Source organism: Rhinatrema bivittatum, chromosome 2 (genome assembly GCF_901001135.1).
Source record: "Rhinatrema bivittatum chromosome 2, aRhiBiv1.1, whole genome shotgun sequence".
NCBI classification, from domain to species: domain Eukaryota; kingdom Metazoa; phylum Chordata; class Amphibia; order Gymnophiona; family Rhinatrematidae; genus Rhinatrema; species Rhinatrema bivittatum.
In genome coordinates this window covers 373745875-373764610 of record NC_042616.1, presented here as the reverse complement: position 1 = coordinate 373764610, position 18736 = coordinate 373745875, and the positions used below count along the sequence as shown (strand labels likewise).

Sequence of the window (18736 nt, the reverse complement as noted above, 5' to 3'; positions counted from 1 at the left end):
GCTACTCGGAGGGCCTTCTACCTGGCGAATTTACCTCCTCACTTCTTGGACCTGCCTTGGAATTCTAGTGAGTACCATCTACTTGAACACTTCATCCATCGGGCTGAGGAATCCCTACGGCGAACCCTGTACCACTACCGTTCTTCCTTCAGCTATTCTACACAGCACACTCTGTGCTGCAGAGTGCACCTTACCATCCAGCAGTACTTCGAGTGACCTGATCTGCTTTTCCATCTTCAGCACAGAATCCCCGGCATACCACACTCTGCGGGCCACTACCAGGCCTTGACTGCTGGATTTACCATCTCATTCCAGAACTGTTTCCTGCCCGCGCCGCGGGTTCTACTTTTCTCTCCTACATAATAAAGTCTGCTTGCCATAGTTGCGTCTAACGCTGCTGAGGCCACGCCTATTGGGGTGAGTCCCCACAGGGCTCCTCCCTGTGGGTGGAGTCATCACTCAGCTCAACCCAGGGTTCACAAACCACACCATTTCATAACATCTATTCTCTTCCAAAAACGAGAAATGATAGGACATTCCCAAAAACCATGAATAAGTGAACCCAGCACTAATTCACATTTCTGACACAATGCTGTAGATGACAATTGTGCCTTAAAGGACATATGCTGAGAAAAACTGCCCAATGTAAAAATTTAAATTGCATTTCTCTTAAGTAACTATTAGTAGAGAGACTCCACACTCCTTGAAAGCAAGCTGGTAAAGGATTGCAATCAATTAGAATCCTGCCCTCCAACGTTTCCAAAGAAAATGTATCCATCCCATTGGACCAAACCGCTGCAGTCCTTTATATCAGAATAATGAAAGTTTCCTCTGTTCCACACAAAAAAAAGTTGTCTATTTTGTCTATTACTGAAGAAACAAGATCTATAGATCTTAAAGAGCCAATATAATGACACAGTTGGAGATAAGAAAAAACATCTAGTTGTCGGAGGCCAAATCTAGTTGTAAAGTCTGAAAAGGAAAAATAGTCCCTGCTCCCGAAAGCACATGTCGTTGAGTGACTCCCCTCTCTCCCCAAACTAAAAAACAGGAGGAAGAACCGGGCTGGATGTCTAAATTCCCTTGAATCGGTAAAAACAGGGTACAAGTTGCTGAGACTTCTAACCTCTTCATAAGAGATTTTATGCCCAATGTAGGGGAGTTAATAAAACATGGTGAACTAGATTTCTGAGAACACTAGCTGCAGGAGCTTGAAGGTCATATCTCAAATCTAATTTATCTGTGAGTGAGCAGTCACAAATAATATCAGTAAAGACTCAACCATCGTAGAGCCAATCCCTAACTACCCACAACAAATTGGCCAAATTATAATCTTCCATACCAGGAAGACCAATTCCCCCTTTTCCCCAAGTCTTCTTCAATTTGCAAGAGCGATTCTAGGTTTCTTCCCCACCCAAAGAAAGGAAGTAAGCATCTTATCCAGGGTCTGAAGGTCCTTCCTAACAAACATCTGAAGAACATATATTAATTTTGGAAAAATGATCATATTGAAGAGACTTACCTGGCCTTCAAGTGACAAATGAAGAGATTGCCATAACGCTAATCTATCCCTGGTACTAGCAATCAGAGGTTGGAGGTTAAGGGAAGGGTTAGGTCGGCCATCATAGTGTTGTGATCGGCGGGGGCCGACCCCCACAGCCGACCGCACCTACCGGCAGTGGCAGAGGTGGATCTCTTCGGTACTCTCTGCATGGTCCTCATCATCAGCTAAGGCAGCAGGGAGCCAGCAGCATGGCTCCTGCAGGGGCAGCCTTAGCCCCTGTTGGGGAGTTAGCCATCTGTTAGGGAGTTGGCAATCTATTATGGTGGAGTAATAGGTGGACCCTTGGACCGGTGGTAGGTGACCACGACTCCGGGGGAAGATCCCGAGAGGGACCACCGGTCAGGCTCAGAGTTTGGAGACAGACATGCACTAGATCTTTTATTAAACCATATAAGGAACCACCAGAGGTGGCAGTAGTGAGCTGGAGTGCCCGGTAGGGCTGTAGTCCCTCAGGTACTGGAACAGCGATCCCTAGATGGCTGAGCTGTTGAGAAACTGAAGATAGTGAGTAGGCAGGGTATGCAGAGTTCAGGTAAGGAACCTTGATAGAACACTCACACAGTGGTCTCATAGAAGCCCAGGAGATGGAATGAATAGGCCCACGAGGAGCGAGTACCTGGTTCCAGGGAAAGCTCTGAGAGAGCGATGGTAACTCACTGATGTAGTTGGTAGTGATGACTTCCAGGCAGAAGAGAGTACGGAACAAGTCTGGGGACGTGGGCCCTCGAGGAGCGAGTACCGGTTCCAGACTGTAACATGAAAAACAAAGGAGAGAGCGAGGCCCCGAGGAGCGGGTACCCCTGTTAAGTCCGAGGAGGCAGAGTAGCTTAGGTAGAGTAACCCTTGCTAACTCGATCTGTTAGCAAATACTAAGACCTTATATATCCATAGCGGATGACGTCATCTCAGGGGGACGCCCCAGAGGTTCGCGCCAATGCCGGTACTTCAGTCGGGGTCGCGCCGTGCGCGTGCCCCTGGGACGCCGGAAGACTTCGGCAGAAGGACGTTGCAGCAGGCAAACTTCCGGTGGGCAAAGAGGGAGTCGCCAAAGAGGTAAGGAGGGTGGAGAGAGGGCGTCGGGAAGAGATGGACACAACAGCCCCAATCTGACACAGGCACTTGGCTCCTCCCCCCCATTTATAGGAGCAGCAACAGGAAGTAGTTCCAGGCTCCCAGGAACCACTTCCTCACCTAGGACTATATAAGGAGGCTTCTGAAGGATTGCCAGTGCCTTGCAATAGGTCCAGCTTGGTGTGTCTCCTGCCTTGCTTGCCTTGATTTCTGCTTTGGATACTGGACTGTGCCTTGCCTGCTGCCTGCCTCTGACCCTGCTTTGGATACTGGACTTTGCCTTCCCTGCCTCTGACCCTGTTTTGGATACTGGACTTTGTCTCTTTGCTGCCTGCCTCGACTCCGGACTGTCTATACCACTGCCCTGCTGGTAACTCCGGCTGCCAGCCCTGAGGTTCATCTCCTGTCGACGAGGAACCAAAGTAAGCTTTTTACCTTGTCACTGCAGCCCAAGGGTTCACCGATTCATTGAATCATAACACAGAGTTCATGATTCAATTATTAGGAATGTAGACAGCCGGGTGGCTGGTGGGTGTGAGGATCGCCTGGTAACATGCCTATCTAGTGCGAAGGTGGCGGACCTCATGCATCACCTAGATAGGATTTTCGACAGCACTGGAGAAGGGTGGCTGTCGTGGTACATATGGGCACCAACGACATAGGAAAATGTGGGAGGCTCTGGAATCCAAATTTAGACTCTTGGGTAGAAAGCTGAAATCCAGAACCTCCAGGGTAGCATTCTCTGAAATGCGCCCTGTTCCATGCGCAGGTCCCCAGAGGCAGGCAGAGCTCTGGAGTCTCAATGCATGGATAAGATGTTGGTGCAAGGAAGAAGGATTCAGTTTTGTAAGGAACTGGGGAACCTTTTGGGGAAGGGGGAGTTTTTTCCAAAGGGATGGGCTCCACCTTAACCAGGGTGGAACCAGGCTGCTGGTGCTAACCTTTAAAAAGAGAGAAGCATCTGGGAGGCAGGGTGACACTTTATGTCTGGGATGGCATACAGCCCAACAGGATCCTGCATGAGACTAAATGCACCTTCCAATCTTTTTGGGTAGAAATCCCTTGTGTGTGAGGAAGAATATAGTGATAGGAATATACTACTGTCCACGTGGCTAAGATAGTGAGACGGCCAGTGAAATGCTAAGAGAAATTAGGGAGTCTGCTTTGAACTTCAAGGAGAAAGCCATAACTACAGATTCTTGGGACCAGCTAAGATAAAAGTTTAATTTAAACTTATTTTAGAGGGCTTCTTGGTTATATTTTTCTGTTTTCTGAACAGTGCTAGCCTTATTTCTATATTTTCCTAGATATTGATATTGCGGCATTAAATTGCTGTGTGTTTGTTTAAGCCAAAAAAAAAAAAGGGATTGTTCAAGTTAGCTTTAGGCAGGTGACTCATATTGCATTGCAGGGGCAATCAAGTCTTCAGTCTGCTTTGAATTTCAAGGAGAAAGCCATAAATACAGATTCTTGGGAAGAGCTAAGTAAAAAGCTTAACTTAGCTAGCCAATATGGGGGAGGGTCTGTTCAAAATCAATAGCAGATACAGTGTCCAGTGAATAGCCCTGGCCAAGTGTTAACTGTTTAACTCCCTCCCACCCTGCCCCTCTACCCACCCATCCCTGGATTTGCTTTTCTGATATTGTCTGCCTAAATACATAATTGGCAACAAGATAACTTGGAAATTTTGTAATTCCTCAGGTGTTATCCATCAAATAAATTTACCAAAATAAGGACTATCCAATGTAACTATTGTGGATCCTTTATTTTGAGGGAAATGTGGAAATTTAGGGCTTGCCCCATTTGTTCAGAACTCTCTTCCTTGAAAAAGGAGCTGGCTGAAGTTAAAGCTGAATTAGCTGCAATAAAGTTTCACCTACTTTACAGTATTCAGGAACTAATTCCCCATTACCACAGAAAAACCAAAAGTCAAGGAAAAAGGGGTTTACAGTGGGCTCAGATAGGATAAGATCTGAGACCTACAGACACCCATTCTTCACAAATATGCAGCCCACATGTCTACCCCCCTACTCACACAAGGCATTAAGGAACCCAGAAAACAACGAGATTACACTGGGCTCTGGTAGCGTAAGACCTGTGATACGGAGACACATGCTCTTTCAAGTGACAAGTACAAAACACCTTCTCTGTATTAGATAATGAAGAAGCTCTTGTGAAAGAGATTGAAGTGGTATCTGAAAAGAAAGAAGAAACCCAATGCATACATAAATTCCATAATACAATCAATAACCAAAGGAAAAAGCTCATTGTGCTGGGTGACTGTCATCAGAGGCACTAATTTGGGAACTCTTTTCAAGGGAAACACTACAGTTAAAAGCATTCTAGGATCATCAGCCAGCAGAAATGTTATTCAGATAGTCAAAGCAATCAAGGAAGAAAGCAAAGACTCTAAAGTTGATATTAACATCCATCTGGGAACCAACGACCTTACTAGGAACAGCATCCAAGAGATACAGAGAGATTTCCAGTCACTAGTGAAGCAGATTAGTTACATGGCGACAACCATTGCCTTTTCAGAAGTGTTACCTGTTCATGGAAAGGGGAAAGAGAGGCTAAGCCATATTGATAACTTCAATGTATGGCTCAAATCCTGATGTAAGGAACAAAGTTTTGCATATATTGGGGGCTGGGGCCGTGTATGGAACAGTAAAAAGCTCTTTGTCAAAGATGGCTTACATCTATCTGTGGCAGGAAAAAGGATCCTAAGAGATAAATTCAAATCCTATGTCATAAGGCATTTAAACTAGGTGCCGGAGGTGGCAGAAGGAAATTAGAATGTCACACCCCCCCCCCCCCACAAATACAAATGCAATGGAAAAGGGAGAAGTGGATAACAAAAGTCAGCTAAATACCGTATTTTTCGCTCCATAAGACGCACCTGACCATAAGACGCACCTAGGATTCAGAGGGGGGAAATTAAAAAAATAAAAAAATGGTGTGCTAAACTGGCTCTGTGCCCGGGAGTCTGTGCGTCTTATGGAGCAAATTAGGGGAGTGCATAAAATTTTTTTTGTCCCCATTTCGTTTTTGGGTCTGGTGAGGGCCATTTTGGTCCACTCCCCAGATGAGAAAACCTTTATCGTTCTCTTTCTGTGGGAACCCCCCCCCCCCCAAAAAACACCCCATCGCAACCCTTTAAATTTAATTAACTACAACCCCCAACCCTCCTGACCCCCCCAAGACCTGCCAAAAGTCCCTGGTGGTTCAGTGGGGGTCCGGGAGTGATCTCCTGCACTTGGGCCGTCGGCTGCCAGTAATCAAAATGGCGCCGACGGCCCTTTCCCTTACTTTCCTTTGCCAGCTTGAGAGTCCAACTTTTCTTTTTCCAGTCGAGAGACTAAACTGGCCGCTTCTGCTGTCGACTGACACCATTGCACTCCTTCAGGCAGGTAACACGGAGACAAGCTGGGTAAATTAAAGTAAATCTTAGTCCCAAGTTTGTGTAATCTTGTACAAAACGGTGAAAATTCCTTCTGGATTGTTGAAACCTTGGATGAGTAATCCTGGAAAACTAATATATTTTTATTTTTGTACGAGAGCTTCTTCCCCAAACGCATGGCTTGCAAAATCTCCATTTTTTGCACAAAGTCTAAGAATTTTGCAATAATTACACGCGGTCTGTCTGAGCCCTCCTTTCGTGGGCCGAGCCAGTGTGCTTGTTCCTGCCGGACCCGCAATCTGGAACTCTATGCCCTCTGACTTTCGTCAGGAACACTGCCCCCAGACATTCAAGAAAAAACTAAAAACCTGGCTTTTCAAACAGGCCTTTACTTAATCCCCCCCCTCCATTGTCCCCTCCAAATATCTATCCTCCTTCCCCTTGATCAACTTTTATTTATTTATTTAAAAACTTTTCTATACCGTCGCTAAGTTATATACCATCGCAACGGTTTACAAATAGGCACATAGACTAAGGTAAGTAAATGTAGGATATCGTACATTCTAACAGGTGCCAATAAAGTTCGGTTACAATTTCATAAATAAAATCATTATTTGAGTAATGTTGGTCAAGTCCAGGTATATTATTGAGTTACTATCGCTTTGAAATATTACTTCTTAAATGTAGGATTGAGTAAATTCATTCTCATCTGCATTACCCTGTACTTTCATTCTCTACCCTCCACACTCTTTAGTGAAGGCTTTTTTAAAGAGCTATGTTTTTAGATTTTTCTTAAAAGTTTGAGATTATTCTGTAATCTGAGTTCGGGGGGCATTGTGTTCCATAGTATGGGCCCAGCCAATGATAAAGCCCTTTCTCTCACTTGGGTTAATTTTGCTGACTTTATTGAAGGGATTGTTAGTAGTGCTTTGTTTGCTGAGCGGAGGTTTCTTTGTGGAACGTGTACTCGTAAGGCTGTGTTTAGCCAGTCTGCTTCTTTATCATACATTAGTTTGTGTATGGTGCATAAGGCTTTGTATTTTATCCTGTATTCGATGGGTAACCAATGTAAGTCTGCTAGAGTTTCGGTTACATGGTCCCTCCTCTTTTTTCCCGTTAGTATTCTGGCTGCAGTATTTTGAAGTATCTGGAGTGGTCTTATCGATGTGCTTGGGAGTCCTAGTAAGAGTGCGTTGCAGTAGTCAGTGCTAGAAAAGATGAGTGTTTGCAATACTGTTCTGAAGTGGGCAGGTGTGAGTAATGGTTTCAATCTTCTGAGGACCATAAGTTTTGCGTAGCCCTCTCTTACTTTATAGATATGTGTTGCTTCAGGTTGATTTCTGGGTCCATTATTACTCCCAGATTCCTTACTTTTTCGGCTAGCTCAATTTTTTGGTTATTTCTTAGGGTTATCGGTGTTTGAATGATTTTAGTATGTTTTCTCTCAAGGTGAAGGAATTCAGTTTTGTCAATGTTGATAACCAGTTCCATCTGGTTTAGTAGTTGTTTAATTATGTCTAGGTACATGTTAGCTAGACAATGTTTTTTCAATTGTGTCGTCTATTGGTAGAATTAATTGAATGTCGTCTGCGTAAATGTAATGTATTATCCCTAGGCCTGCCAGCAGATGACATAAGGGTAGCATATATATGTTAAAGAGGGTAGCAGACAGCGCTGAATCCTGAGGTACTCCTGTTTCAAGTTTAAATTTTTCTGACAATGTGTTTTTTATCTGGACTTGAAAGAACCTGTTTAGGTAGGATCTGAACCAGTTTATTGTTTTGTCACATAATCCAATTTCTTCAAGTCTTTTTAGTAGTATTTTGTGGTTTACTGTATCAAAGGCTGCAGATAAGTCGAGCATTATAAGGATGTAATGTTTACTGTTATCAAAACCTCTTAGTATGTTGTCTGTTAGTGAGAGAAGTAATGTCTCAGTGCTGTGGTGTTTTCGGAAGCCGTGTTGTGAAGGGTACAGTATGCTATTATTGTCTAAGTGTTCAGCTAGCTGTTTCTGTACTGTTTTCTCTAATAATTTAGCTAATAATGGGAGGTTTGAGACTGGGCGTTAGTTAATGAGGATTAATGGGTCACTGTTTTTCTTTTTGATGATTGGCTTAATGATTGCCCCTTTTAGTGTATCTGGCATTAATCCTTCAGTTAGGGATAGGTTTATGATATTACATTGGTAATCTTTATTATCTCAGTTGGTATTGTATCGATTTTGTGTGGATCAGGGTTTATATTTTTTATCATTGATTCAACTTCTTGTTCTGATATTTCTATAAATGAGGACCATATGTTAACATCTCTTTTTTGCATTACGATTGCTTGTTTGCTGTTTTTTGGGAGTTTGTTTCTTAGGTTTAATATTTTGTCACTAAACAAGTTAGCTAATTCATTGCATTTTGATTCAGGAAGACTTTGAGGTGATTCTTGTTTGTCATTTGTGAGATTTGTTACTATGGAGAATAAGTTTTTTGGGTTATTGGCAAACTTTTCTATTTTATTGGAATAGTATTCTTTTTTAGTATTCATTGCTAATCCCTCCTCCCCTCGTCCTCTTCCTCCCACTTTTGCATTTACACACCTTGTTCAGTTAATTCTCTTTTTTTTAAAATCTTTGTAACCTCACTTTTACACACCACGTTTATTTATTCCTTGATTTTTAACCTTTAACCCCCAGTTACGGTTTTGTTTGTGAGGTAACTATAATAGGTAATAGGTAACTAATATACTATTAATCGTTTTATTACTACCTATTCTTGTAAATCTTCTAAAGTTATGTTATACCCGTTCCATGTAAAGAGATGGGATGTGCAAATGAATGTCGGTATAAAAAAGTTTCAAATAAATAAATAAAAATAAAATAACTGCCATCCTCCCCCCATCCTGAAGCACTGAACCATTGCAATACAAAAAAAGAAGAGAGCAGGAGATAAAGAAAAAAAGAACTTTAAGCCAACCACATGAAAAAAACAAGGCAGAGGAAAGCCTCAACGAGAACCCTTAAAAAAGAGAATATGTATATTTTGTCCTTTATTGAAGAAAGTCAAAACAGAAAATTCAAAGGCATCATATCTCAAATGGAAAAAATCTCAGGATTCAGAAGCCATTGGCACAAGTTGCCACACATAAAAAAAAGGAAAGAAGAGAAGCCTCACATCTCACAAAAAAATACAATGGAACCCCCCCCCCCCCCCAAAAAAAAGAATGGTGCCTCCGTACAATCCTTGTTTGTAGCGTGCCAGGACTCTACCCTTGAAAATGCCCAGTTTTGGGATACCAGGTGCAAAAAGCATAAAGTATATCTGGAAAACACCCAAAGCACCAGGTCTGTAAATGCAGCCATAAATGAAACTGGCAACTGATTGTGGTCAGAAAGATATCAGAAACACAAAACCAAGACAAATATACCGGTATTTCAAATTCTGTGAAGTGTAGGAGATAAAGAAAAAAAGTTCTCTTGTAGTGTAGAGTAAATAGAACACATAGGAAAAAAACAAAACAAAGAGTCCAAAGGAACAGTGCAGTGTCCACAAACGATGAAATTCCCGTCAAAGAATCTCCAACCGCGACTTCCGCCAAAGAGTCGGTATATTTAGTAATTTATCTATTGCCCGAATTTGTGATTTATGCTTCCAGCTGATGTCCCTCCCAGGGCACCTTGATCCATTGAGTAACTGCAGGCACATTCTCCAAGATTTCCAAACATCCATTATGGAAGACACGCAATTTGGCAGGATACAGTAAAGCATACCACACATTCAAACTTTGTAGTTCCCTCTTCACCGTCGTGAACTGCTGATGCTTACGCTGTAATTCAGGTGAAAAGTCCGGAAAAATCAGGATGCAATTATCTTGAAATTCTAGTTTTTTCAGCTCCCGAGCAGCATTGAGGACCAGACGCTTATTCGTGAAGTTGTGCAGGTGAATTACTCCTATGCTTGCGGTCGGTCTCCTTGCACCGGTGGAGGGGCTAAGGTCCAGTGTATGCAGTCCAATTTTAACGTATTGGTTTGCAATTTTAACTTAAGGAGACCAGGTAGCTACTTGAGAAAAATTGCACATCATCATAGCCTTCAGCTCGCTCTGGTACCCCCAAAACAAGGATATTACACCTCCTTGAAAGATTTTCAAGGTCGTCTAGTTTTTCCAATATTCACCATAGTTTTTGTCCAACTTCTCTACTTTAGCTGCAGACGCTGTAGCAGCCATTTTGAGCTCAGTAATGCAGCCATCTTGGGCATCCATGTGCTCAGAATGTTCCCGTACACTCTGAACTGTAAATATTTTCCTTCTTGACTCAGAAAATAAGCAGTGAATGCCCTTATTATAGAGAGCACACAACACTTGCCATTAAGTGACTGATCTAGCCTATAGAAATCATTTTATATTCAAATAATACAAAGAATAGGTTGCTAAAGACTTGAAAACTGTGAGGGTGCACCTGGCTCTGATGCGGGATCTGATTTAAGGTGTGGGAGGGGGGTTGGGGGGGGCTGTGATGCTACCATTTGTTTTCCTTTTGGGTGTGAGGGTGGTGGAGCCTAGGACCTTTTTTATTCCCCAACAACGGGGAGTCATCTGTGTCACTGGGGGGAGGGGATGGAAAAGGGGACCGGGGTTGGAGCCTTTAGTTTATTGGAGGGATCTGGGGAAGGGGCCATTACCATGTGGGGAAGGGGCCATTACCATGTGGGTGCATTTATTTATTTACATTTTTGAGGGAGTCGGGGCTGCCTTGACTGGCAGCCCTGGGTTGAGACGTGGGTCAGCACTGACCCCTGCTCAACATCCGTGTTTGACACAATTGGTTTTTTTTTCCCCTGCCGCTTTAAATGTGTTGCAGGAGCCTCTGTATCTGTGTTAGGGTCCTGGGCCTCCTGGCGCACATTTACTGTTTTTCCAAGTGTTGGTGTTATTTTATCACGGCTGATCACTTTCTCGGTCAGCTGTGATAAAATATTTGCAGAGGGTTGCATATGCATGACCTTCTTTGCAGACATTTGCATTATTCATGCATGCAAAATCACATGCAAACAAGGTAATTGTAATAGGGGAGGTAACCTGGGCAGGGAGATAGCAAATGTTGCTTACCTGATGTAACAGGTGTTCTCACAGGACAGCAGGATGTTAGTCCTCACAAATGGGTGACATCGAGGATGGAGCCCTGTACGGAAAACTTTTCTGTCAAAGTTTCAACAAGCTTTGACTGACACTGGCACACTGGGTGCACTGAGCATGCCCAGCCTGCAATTATCCCTGTGAGCCACAGGTGTCTCCCTCAGTCTCGTCTTATAGCTAAAAAGCGCAAGCGAAACTAAAATAAAAGTATACAGACCCAACTCCGCGGGGTGGCGGGCGGGTTTCGTGAGGACTAACATCCTGCTGTCCTGTGAGAACACCTGTTACATCAGGTAAGCAACATTTGCTTTCTCACAGGACAAGCAGGATGGTAGTCCTCACAAATGGGTGAGTACCGAGCTGAGGATGCCCGGGAATGCACCAGATACACCGCAGATGCGCAAAGGCGTAACGACTGAGGTGGAAATGGGAACGGAGGGCATCCGCAACACCATAATGGGTTCGTGGAAGGATGTTGGGTAGTGAATTGAAAAAAGTAAGAGTAGGCGGACTGGCCAAACATGGAGCATGCCGGCTAGTCAAATGTAAGCAATAATAGGCTGCGAAGGTATGGAGAGGACTCCAGGCTGCAACCTGATAAAAAAGTACAAGCAGCAGTAACCAAAGGGAAGCTGTTAAGGCTAAGACGGACACAACAGTATGTGGATACCCACAGTGTTGTAGTGAAATGTCTGCTTGTTGGTAGGAAAGGAAATATAGACCACTTAATCAGAAGGATTAGGTCTGTGAGGCCACTGGAAGTAGCAGCTTGACCCTTGCATGAAGGAAAGAGTCAAGTGGAATTCACATGGAATGCAGTGCAATGTAGATAGAATGTAAGTGCAGCATTACTGTCCAGGAATGTGGAAAACCCAGTCTCTCCCTAGGGCGAGAGAGAGAGGTTAGGAAAAATTAATAGAGTATTTCCTGAGGAAAGGAGATACAACATCTACCTGAAAAGGATAGAAAGTTGAATGCGTAGAACTACTCAGTGGCAGAGGAACGGAGTCAGGTGAGTATGGAAAGAGTGCATAACTCACGGATCCTGCTGGCAGGAATGACATTAAGAGGGAAAGAAGTTCCCTTGCCAAACTGTGGAAGAGAGGAATGGAAAGGCTCAAACGTAGAATGTATGAGACTTATAAGGAGAATATATATGTTCATTCCGTGATTAGAGAAATAGAGGCGGCTTGATCAGTGGATAATCCATGGTAAGCCGACTCAGAGAGGATTACCGAAAACGGGAACCCAACTCCCAAAACGATACACCTCCTAAGAGAAAGGTGTATCTATGTGGAGGATGTCTGGAGAACAGAATCCGAGGGAGTAAGAAAAAATGGTGGAAAAGTAAAAGGGGTAATACCTCTTTTTTTTTTTTTTTTTTTTTTTTAGCGTCAGGAGGTAAAGCCTGCCATATTAAACGGCAAGATTTATGTTTAGAAGGTTTTGTGACGCTACCAGAACCTAAGAACATCAGTAAGTCTATGATTTGGGACTGACTGGTGAGGGAATAAAAGGTTACTGATATGATGGATTGAGAAGTATGGGAAGCATACTGATCTCAGTCAGGGAGTGGGGAAAAGAATACTGAACCCCATCCCAGTTCAACATTAGAAGAATGCTGGCTACGAGAGGCAGCAGAAGAGATATATTGAAGAGGCCTTTGATGGAAGAAAAGGCATCTAAGGGAACGCATAGGAAACATGTGTAGGGAGCAGAACCTGTGCATCGTATGGAATGATGCAGACGCCGAGGAAAGTTTAGTTAAACTCAGCGTTAAAAGATTTGCCCTGTACACATGTAATTGAGACCATTCGAGAGGATAGAACCTACGTGGAGAAGGTCAGATAGAGCGTTCATTAAATCTCTTAGATATGTGGCCCAAGGACGCATGAAGTGAACAAGGGCCAAGGGTAGAGCTGCGCAGCTGTCTAGCAGAGCAGCTAAGAGGTTGTGCGTGCTTATGAGTTGGAAAGCACATTGTCCCTATGCTGTCTGTCTGTATGCACAAAGAATTGTTGCAAAAGCAGTATTGGAAGGCATAAGGGCATAACTCATGGGTGCAACGTCCAGGACGTTTATGAGAAACTATGCTGGAGTGCAATAGATGCATAATGGGTTGACAGCTTTCAGGAGAAACTTTATAACCCTAAGGAATTGCGAGCATGAGTCGAAGGAGACTAGGTCCTAGTTCGAACTGGGATAAGAATCAGGGACGAAAGCAATGAAACCACTTAGGTCCATTGAGTATAGAATGTCACTGAATATAACCCATAGCAGTTTTGAATTATGAGAAAAATGCATAGTGGGAAGAAACCCCATAGCCCAACCATGAAAATTTGAAAGGCTGAGGTTATGGAAAATATGCGCAGGGACATATAACAATGTATCAGAATGTCTGTGCGCATGCTGGACAAGAGGGTCTTAAGACTGTGGTGTCCAGAAGTGTTACAGAAGGGATTTATGGCAGTGACAGTAATCCCAGTTAGTAAATGTATAGTGAGTCCTGAAAAAAGTGAGAGCTCCTTGCATGTACTGAAAGTGGTTAGCAGTAGTCTATGCAAGGAAAGTGAATGATGTTACACTCCGCAGAGAAAACAGCATTCACCAACAGTGATGCAAGAGACAGTTCACTTACCGAAGCTGGTGCCAGCGGCAGAGCTTGGGGTTGTAATGTTGACTCACCATAAAGCACATAGAAACATTAAAATAATGTACTTACTGCAGTATGGAGTGAATGTAACCAAAGATACCATTGTACCTGTGACGTCTAAAGAAAGTTGGATTTTCTTAGGTCCAGGATGTGCGGAGAGTAACTATTTTCTGTTAAAAGAAAGAATAGTGCAATTAAAACTCCCCAACCCCCCTCCCTTCTCCCCTCTGCACTTCGTAGCGCCTGGGGGAGTGTACCGGGACTTTGGTACAAGGTGGGGTGGCCGCTCTGATATCTGACCAGATGGGAGACCAAGAGGTGTCCCAATGGAGGATATCATGTAGGCTCCTGCAGGTGTGTGAGCGGTAAGTGGTACCCGCATTTCTGTATGCTGTACAAGGAGACACTGAGACCTGTGGCCAGGCCTCAAGGTGGACTTGTACATGGGGCAATGGTTGCTGAATCTCATGTTTAGCAGATCAGCCAATGCAGCTGGACCTTGGTTGGGAAGGAACCAAGAGTCAGAGCATTGGTCGGCACAGGGACTTGTTACTGACAAGAGAAGAAGCCCTGCTGCAATCCCAAGAAGATAGAGGGGTTCTCCTGATATTGTGGCTAACATAGCTAACATAGTGATATGTGACACTAATACAGTTCTAAAAGGCACATGACCCAGAACTTTTCGAACCATGGTCCGAATGGGAGAACACAACTCTATGGGAATGCCGCCGAAGCGGGTACTTACCATCCGACGTGGATCGCCGCAAGACGAGCCGGTGAAGATTGTTGACCCCGACGGTCTCCGGAGTCCTCGAGGGTAAGGCCGGGGACGTAAACGTCCATCTCGCTCTGAAACCAGGTATGGTGGCACAGGTACAGAGGAGACAGGCCAGGCGTGAGTGGCGTTTAGACTGCTAAGTGTAACAGATGGCCATAGTCCCACACCACTTGACGGTGGGGCACGCCAGGAACAGAGGAGCCCTAACGGAACTCATGTTCCCTTCCCTCGTCACAGCGGCTCGATGTGTCGTGACGCCAATGCAGAAGCTGTCGGACCTGGATCCGGAAGTTCTGGATCACCAAGGACTGCCAAAACTGTAGGAACAGTGCTGATGGCAGTGGTGATGTCGCTCTGCCCGAGCGTTGTCCAGCCTGGAGAAGGATGGCACCGATGTGCTGGATGGCGTCAGCGGCGGACGATCACGATGTCGGCGATGATGGGTGCCACGGTGCTCGGCCCGGTCTTTCCCCAGCGCCGAGATGGAAGCCCTCGTCGTCCTGGAAGGCGATCGATGATGAACTGTCAGCACGCCTGCTCTGCTCCTGACACAATGGAGTGTCTTAAGCTAATACAGGGCTTAAAAAAGAACCCAAAGCGTGGAGCAATGTGAGGAGGCGAGGGTATTATGTGGCGGTGCTATGTCGGTATTGACGATATTGAAGGCAACCTAAGGGGCTTCGAGGATATCATCAAATGGGTATGAAAAATAGTCGATGACTGGCCAGGAGAATGATGACAGTGACGGGCACTGACAGCAGTGGCATAGGTATCTTTGAAACGATGTGGAATCGAATAATCGAAAAACATTGCCGTTATTGAAAAAGATACCGGCATCGACTGAGTCGAAGTCGAATCAATAGGGCGTCAAGGACACCGAAGGAAAACGGAGGTGTCGAGGGCATCGATGCATGGAGGCGGGCATTTATGCCGTTTGTGGCATGGCCACGGGCATCAACTATAGGGCCACAGACGTTGACGGTATCGATTTGGACAGACTCAGATTTCCAAGTGTACATGGCATCGGTGCCCCAGACACGTGTGTCGGTGGCATCGATATGGACACGTATGGAATCGATGGCATGGATCTCCCAGTCGATGAATTCCATCCCGGCATCAACGCCAGTCCTGGAATCGGCATGGGCATCGATGCCAGCCATAAGGCTGGCATTGGCATCAACGCCCATCCACGGAATCGAGCCGGCATGGATATCCACCGATGGGACCCACCTGGGCATCGAATTTCACCGATGGGAGCAGCCTGGCATCGACTGCCCTCGATGGATGCATTCTAACATAGATGCCCATGGATGAAACACCTGGGCATCGGTGTCCATCGATGCAAAAGGACCTGGCACCGATGCCATCGACGGACGGCCATCCGGCACCAATGCCATCGACGGACAAGCCATCCGGCACCGATGTCCATCGATGGGGACCATCCGGCACCGATGTCCACTGATGGGGACCATCCGGCATCGATGCCCACCGACGAATTGATGTGGCACCGATGCCCCCCGATGGAAAGGGCTGGACATCGTTGGGGAGGATGGGGCATCGATGGCATCCCCAAAAGGGGGGGTGGCATCGATGAAGTGACCCTGGGATCGTTAAAAAGTGTCTCGGGCAGCGGTGGCGGCGACCCGAGTATGCATGGCAGTGACTAACAGCGTGTGCGTCAATGGCATGCATCCGGGTAGGGACGGCACCGAGGAAGCCCAAGGAAAAAAACAGTGCGTAGGAGGAAAAAGCCTGGTAGCACTGAAAAGCAAAAAACATGGATAAAGGCATCAGGGCACCGTGGGGGGAGGGGCGCTGATGACATATAAAAGCCCAGGGCGGTTTAGGCGGGTCCCGGTGTAGCGATAGGGTATCGACTGCGTGAGGGTACCAGGGAACGAAGGACTTGAAGCTACAGAGGTCCTAAGTTAAGGAAAAAATCCCTACCCCACTAGCATAAGCAAGCAGAGTGTCACAGAGATACTCGCAAGCTGTTTAAAGCTAACTGAAAAATGGGGGAAGGGAAGGCTTCAGTCAGTTAACAGCCTTAAGATAGTGACAGAAACCGACCGAAAAATAAGAATTAGTACTCACCGAGCGTCGTAAAAACGTACGCGGAGGGAGACCTGTGCAGGGAAAAGTGTTTTTTGAAGTGAAAAGTTAAGTGTTTCCATGAGGTAATTAGTTAAAAAATCCTCACAGAGCTCCAACCGCTATGCTGACTGCAGAGCAGAAAAAAGAAGACTGAGGGAGACACCTGTGGCTCACAGGGATAATTGCAGGCTGGGCATGCTCAGTGCACCCAGTGTGCCAGTGTCAGTCAAAGCTTGTTGAAACTTTGACAGAAAAGTTTTCCGTACAGGGCTCCATCCTCGATGTCACCCATTTGTGAGGACTACCATCCTGCTTGTCCTGTGAGAAACCAAATATAACGCATGTTAGAACACACAGCTTGATGCATCTCCCAGATGATACTTAAGTGTAAGTTTTACATATTGATCTGAAACATTTGCAATATTGTTTCCTATTCTTTATTAGTAAGATTGTCATAATCAAAAACTTTACCCTTTGCCACTTCTTTGAGAAAAAGGGTATAACATTTTCAGTTTAAGAGATTTTGATCTGTCTCACATCTATATTGATTTAATGAAGATATTTTCATCAAATATTTTATCACAAAAGAATACCTCACTGCAAATATGTTTTCACATTTTAATCATTTTCTCTTTGTTCTGCTTTTGAATCCTTTTAGTGTCATGAAGACAGCCCACTATCGCAGAGACAGGTGTTACGGAATATAAGAAGGGCAATGCTGAATATTAGTCAGTGAAATTTTTCTCCTTGCCACAATGAGAATGGAAAATAATAGTCAATTTTGGATACAATGCTTTAGGAAAATGACTATCAGCTTGGACTACTTCTTGCCAGGTACTTGTGATCTGGATTGACCACTGTTGGAAACAAGATACTGGGCTTGATGGACCCTCAGTCTGACCCAGTGTGGCAAATTCTTATGTTCTTATTTATTTAAAAACATTTCTTACCCACACATTCTAAGATCTCCATCCCTGATAGCACTGCATTGGCTACCTGTATAGTCAAGAATAATATACAAAGTACTAACAATAATATACAACAACATGAATCCAAACAATGATTTGATGGGAATAACATTCAAACCACATATTCCCTCAGGGGCACTTAGATCTCAGAACAAAGGCCTGCTAGAAGTCCCGACCATAAAAAATTCTCATTTAACACAAACGAGAGACAGAGTGATATCAATTGCTGGCCCAGTGCTATGGAACTCAATACCAGCGAACTTTCGAATAATAACGGACATTAAGAAATTTAAGAAAGAGCTGAAAACTTGGCTATTCAATAATGCTTACTCTCTGACTGGAATAACCAATTCGCCCTCACTTCAATAACCATCTATGTCCTGTATATTACCCAGCATCTAATCCCCCACCCTATAATGATTACAAATGAATCTTATATATCTGTCTTTGAAGTACACCCTTAGATTTGGAAAGTTTACCTCTATGTATGCCTGCCTTTGTAACTCACCCTTTGTCTGTGAGTGTTAAACTATGTATCGTTGTGATCTAGTGATTCTCACAAGGAATGACAGTATATAAAACACTCAAATAAATAAAAATAAGATCCATGTCAGGAAACATGAAACAACATTAACACAACTCTTAAAAAAAAACAAAAAAAAAACCAACTAAATAACATGTAACACTACTGCATTCATTGAATCACAACAGAACCAGGGTTCCACAGTTTCCCCTAGAGTCAAAATTTCATTGCTGCGTGACTTCAAAAAGCCTGTTCAAAGAATAAGGTTTTTAAATGTTTCTTAAAAGTCTGAGTACACCCAATTTTCCTTAGTTCATTTGTAGGAACCTTCATTTTCAATTTTTAAATTTCTTTTCATTTTTCAATGTTATAACAATAAAAATCAGTGAATAAATGACTTTATTATAGCAAACAGGAGAACAATCCTTAGAAAAATAATTTTTCCCTAATATTTTTTTTTTGTTATAACTTTGAAATTCCCAGGAAAAATAAAATAAAAACTGAAAATGAAGGCCTCCATTCATTTGGGTGTGAATTCCACAATACTGAGCCAGCAAC

The 18736-nt window shown here is 44.1% G+C and overlaps 1 protein-coding gene across 4 annotated transcripts in view; it reads right to left on the bottom strand.

Moving 5' to 3' along the window:
- LOC115084728 (serine-rich adhesin for platelets-like) overlaps positions 1–18736 on the bottom strand; it is an 859145-nt gene that overhangs the window by 177296 nt on the left and 663113 nt on the right. The gene's annotated exons all lie outside the window — the stretch shown is intronic.